Here is a 6,000-nt window from a genome sequence, read left to right as displayed (position 1 = left end):
ATCAGGGGATCGTGGCAAGGCAAAGGCGTGATCGTACAGCTCCTCACTTTTTATGACTTGTTTCTGGGATACTCTGATATAATACATTTTGAAAACAAGTTTGTAATAATTAATGAATTTGAAATGTTTTAAAAAGTTTAAATTTGCTTGAATTTTTGGGTGTTACATGGTGTTACCATATGGGCAGTAAACTCCAATGTGAGGCCATACTCTCTATAGATGCAACCCTTAATACTCCTAGCACTTGAATCAAAGTGTTATCCATGTTTTAGGGTGTCCTTACTTGATTAATTAGTTGTTAAATGACTAATTAGATACATATATGTGTCATTACATGTTAAATAGGATCCGTGTGTGTGTTCAAGTCTTCACTTGACACTTAGCATCCTGTCCGGCACTTCCATCCAAACCACTCACTACAGGTGAGTTCATACCCCTTAATCAACATTTGAAATGATTTTAAATGCTTTTTTTTTTGGGGGGGGGGGGGGGAATACAAGTTGAAATATTCTAGTTATTGCTTTAATCACATGTGATTAATGACTAGAACAAACAGAAAGATTTACTACTACTTTCAAGTTACTATCAAAATTATGGTTTTCAAGCGTTTCAAACCTTTTATTAAACTTTTAGATACTAAAAATGTTTCCAAACTCATATCTACACTAATATATTTATATAAGTAAGACTTGAAGGACTTAGGACTGATAGCTCACCTTATTTCCTGTTCCTTGTTTGGTTGTGGACTTAGGGTATCCTGTTATTTGTCCGAATGTCGTTGAACTCTTAGTTATATATCATATATATATATATATATATATATATATATATATATATGTGTTAGATATAAAAGCTTTCACTTCAGTTCAATGCCTTTGTGTAACGAAGGCATACAAACCACATTACTATTTAACTATAATAGGTATAGTTAAGGGATTACTACTCGCCACTACTATTACAAAGATACATACAAGAGTCGGTACATTTACGAGTCGCTACATGAGTACTACAGTGAGAAATGAAACATACTATACACTATACAAGAGAACATACTATACACTATACAGGAACATACTATATACTAGTAAAGAGAAAACATCACTACATTATGACATACTATACAACCTTTTGAATACTATAAACCGAATGTGGCATACTACTTCTCGATACGACACTTCATCGTGGTATCACTTTGTAACCAGAGTCTCCTGGAGGGAGAGCGGGCATTATGTGTATAGATCTATACGGGACAGACACTCGCACATCCCGACTGCTAGCTACAGTCCCAGCCGATAAGGCCAAGGGGTGACAGAATGTTACCTCACTACATAAGACCTGGAGGGTCATCAGTTATTCAGCTGTCGATCAACATGGTTACATACGAGTTCACATTCAAACCTTTAATTAACCAATTAAGAATTAAAGGCAAAATAGACTCTCCGAGGCGTATTGTTCATTTAATACCACCTGGAGTCTACATTTTCATTATCTTAGACTCCCCGAGGTGTACTGTACATTTAGTACTACCTGGAGTCTGTATTTTATCACTTTATGACCAACAGTGTCACTGCTGAGGAAAAACATTATTTTCCCTTAATACACTTATTTTGTAATCACCTTTCATGAGTGAAGTCTAAAACTATATTTTCATACTGATAGTTTCACTGGGGAAAACTCTTACTATTACGAAAGAACAAACATACAAACAATCGGGTCTTGGTAGAAGACTACATTTTTACTGGAAAATATAGGATTTTCCAGGGAGTATTCTATTTACAAACATTTGAAATCAGTTACTACATTAAGTTGTTACAAACATTTTCATACAAGCAATGACACTAAATACTTATGAACTCACCAGCTTTATGCTGATAAACTCTTTCAAAATAACTTGTATTCTCAGGTCATCAGTAGACAGGTACCGATGAGGCTTTTGAGAAGATGGAGCACATACAAGACTCATCTTTTATTTTGATTATACTTTTGGGTGTCTTACAAACTATACAGAACACGCTTGTATTACAATTATTATATTAATGCAATGGATGTTGTTGCTTGCCTTTACTATTATGCATTGTTATGATACTGTACATGACGTCCTCCACCCCATAACGTTTCCGCCGTTTCGGTTTTGGGGTGTGACAAAAACCGATTTCATGAGGGTGAACCTAAGTATCCTTATTCTCTAGTTATTCCAATGGTTCTTGGTGTTGTGTGAACCATTTGAGGTGCAAAACTTGAGGCACTAGGCTCTTAAAGGTTCAAGACTTAAAGCTCCATCAAAAGGTATGTCATTCTACTAGATTCTTGTAGTATAGTTACTTCTTATTATGCTAGTTAGGATGAAACCTTGGAATATTGAATATTTGCATGTATAATAGAGAAAACATAGATCCAAGGTTTATAGGATTGCATGTACACCATAGGAGTGTTAGAATGCTCAAAACCCTTCACGATCATGTATTCGCCTTGCCGCGATCCCCTGATGTACCTGAAACAATAAATTGAAACTGTAAGCCCGAAACCTTAGTGAGTTCCCCCAAAATACCCATACCCACAACAATACACATATAACCATAAACAGCATACTATGGGTCCTGTCAACCATCGGGTTGGAATACCCCAAGCCCTCAACCATCCGGTTGGAATGCCAACATACTATGGGTCCAATCATCATCGGGATGGAATACCCCATGCCCACAACCAACAGGTTGGAATGCCCACATACTATGAGTCCAATCATCCTCGGGATGGAATACTCCAGGCCCACAACCAACAGGTTGGAATCCCACATACTATGAGTCCAGTCATCCTCGGGATGGAATACTCACGGCCCACAACCAACAGGTTGGAATGCCCAGGTCTATTGGCTTTCGCACAAAGCAGATAAGCCTCAACCGCCAAACAAACATGTGCACATATAACAGATAATCACATAGCAGTCTATAGACAACAACTGGTCTAACGGACCATACCACATACCACATAATATTATCCTACCCTCTAGGATTCCGAACTATCAGGTCATACCACCTATCACATAATATCATCCTACCCTTTAGAATACGGATCTAACAGATCATACTAACATAACAAAACCAGATAACGATCCAAAGGGCCGACCTTGGTGCCTTAGACCCTTGAGTATAGTGAGGATAACTCACCTCACACTGTCGACTCGAAGATAAACTCAAGCTCTCGGATTGCCGGTACAAACTCCACCACCTAATGAGACTGGAGTTACACGAGTGTTCCTCCAATTCACTCAAACCAAGGCTCTGATACCAACTTGTAACACCCATAAAAATCATGCCAATTTTGAACTTTTAAAAACATTTCAATCCATTAAAATCATTACATCTTTGTTTTCAAAATGTATAATATCAGAGTTTTCCCAGAAACATAAACAAAACATGAGGAGCTGTACGATCATGCCTTCGTGGCACCTACTCCCTGCTCGACACGTTCCTGAATGAGCCTTTCCGCACTTCCCACAAGTGCGGCCTGGCTGTCCCCCAGTCCTGGTATCAGCGGTCTTGGACCACTTCGGCGCCGAGTGTGACTGCGTCGGGGCCTGCCGCTGCTCCCTCAAGTGCAGCTCAATCTCTAGCTCACGCCGCCTGGCGACCTCCTGCAACTCCAGCAGAGTATCACATCTCTGAGTGGCAACAAACTGACGGATGTCAGTCTTGAGCATGCTCAGATAGCGTGTCATCTGAGCCTGCTCCGAGGCAAACTCCGGGCAAAACATCACCCTCTCAGTAAACATACGGATGATCTCCGTCACCGACTCCATACCCTAGGGCTGTGCATGGGTCGGTTTGGGTTGGTTTTGGACCCAAACCCAACCCAACCCATAAATGTTCGGTTTCTGGTTTTCAGAACCCAATAGGATCGGTTTCTGGTCGGTTCGGTTTCTTGGTGTCTGTGGTCGGTTTGGTCGGTTTTTCAGTTTCTTGGGTTCAACCCATACACTCACGGGTTATGGGTTTAAACCCATGGGTTTTGGGTTTTAACCCATTTTCCAAAAATGAAGCAAGAAGTTAAATACTTCAAAAACACCAAATTGAAGTTAAATACTTCAAAAAACATGAGTCTTACAACCAAATAGTCTATTACAAGTTACAACAAAATCCCGAAATAGTCTATTATAACCAAAAAACAATAAAGTATGAGTCGGTTTCTCGGGTTGGATGAGTCAGTTTCTTGGGGCGGTTTGTCGGTTTTAAGTATGGGTCGGTTTCTCGGGTTGGATGGGTCGGTTTTTGGGTAAAAACCGAAACCGAACCCGACTTTTCGGTTTTTAAAAAATTCAAACCCTAACCGTCGGTTTTGCTTCGGTTTCGGTTTTTTCGGTTTCGGTTTCGTCGGTTTTAGTCGGTTTCTCGGTTTCTTGGTTTGGGTTTGCTCACCCCTACGGTACCCTGCTTCAGGTCCCAGAACTCCTGAGATAACCGCTCACGCTCGACCCTAGGAATGTAGCGAGCCCAGAACATGTCCCTGAACTGCTCCCATGTAACAGCAGCTCTCTAGTCATCCGTATACGACCCAATCATCAATCTCCACCAGTCCTTTACCCCGGACCTCAGCAGGTTCAGTGCAAATCTGACCTTCTGGTCAGTAGGACATGAACATGTAAGGAAACACCCCTCCACGTCCGACAGCCACCTCATGGCTACAATGGGATCCTGAGTACAATCAAAAGTCGGGGGCTTCGTGTTATCGAAGTCCTGGTACTAAAAAACTCGGCCTACTCCCCCTCCTGCCACTGTTACAGCCGCGGTAGCTGCAGCGACAGCCGTATCGGTAAGGGTTGCATATCTGTCATCAAAGTACTCCATCATAGCGGACTTGATAGTCCCAAACAACTCCGAAATCTGACCCCGGACAATCTCGACCACCTCCTCGCGGATGATCTGCCTGACTCGATCCTCTGTCAACAATGGCCCCTCCTGGCCGATAACCTCAGGTGCTGCTGGGGCCTCCTGATCACCCTGTCCTGATCCCGATCCGGATCCTGTCACGAAACGCCTCGTAACCACCATACTGAAAATATAACAGGAAGATATCAGTCAATCCGCATAAATAACCGGGAACCAACTCCCGACTAAACCCTAGGGGTTGTGACTTCCTTGCTACACGTATGGGTCCTGTGCTTTCAGTAGTACGGGCCCATGCTACCTTCCATACCTACCCATATTTGTCTCAAGTATCACCACAACACCCTAACACTATACATGCCCATGGTGGTCGCCCAACCTCACTCCTAGAGGAATGCTAACTGTCTCACAACTGACCTACCGGTCTCACACAACCCACCCACCTATGAAACTTCCACCAACCCTGCAGCACTAGTGTATGCTAGTCATACATAACGTTGGACCCTATAGACTTTCGAATACTTAATCCTACCCTAAGCCCTTCATCAAACAAGAACAGGAAATAAGGCCAAACCAAACATTCTCAGGCAATAAGATCTTAGTTATGTACGACTGTGATGTATACACTAAGCATTTACAGTAATGATGTCAATCTCATATAAGGGAAACCCTAGGCTACCAGGCATCATGTAATCAGGCAATTCTATCATGCAATTCCTGAAGATCCCTAGCCTAGCACTAGCATGCTGTTCTAACATATCACATAATCAAATAACTGTATGGTATTTTGGGGTCAACTTACTGGCTTCGGCTGATCGTACACCCTGCATCCTCCTTTACTTATTTTGAAAACCTTTTGAAAAATCATTTAAAAATCCTTTCCTTGATTTGAGACTGGAGTTACACGAGTGTTCCTCCAATTCACTCAAACCAAGGCTCTGATACCAACTTGTAACACCCATAAAAATCATGCCAATTTTGAACTTTTAAAAACATTTCAATCCATTAAAATCATTACATCTTTGTTTTCAAAATGTATAATATCAGAGTTTTCCCAGAAACATAAACAAAACATGAGGAGCTGTACGATCATGCCTTCGCTTTGCCGCGATACCCCGAT

This window comes from Lactuca virosa, chromosome 2 (genome assembly GCF_052849685.1).
Source record: "Lactuca virosa cultivar CGN04683 chromosome 2, Lactuca_virosa_CGN04683_v6, whole genome shotgun sequence".
NCBI lineage: Eukaryota > Viridiplantae > Streptophyta > Magnoliopsida > Asterales > Asteraceae > Lactuca > Lactuca virosa.
This window is presented reverse-complemented; position numbering follows the sequence as displayed.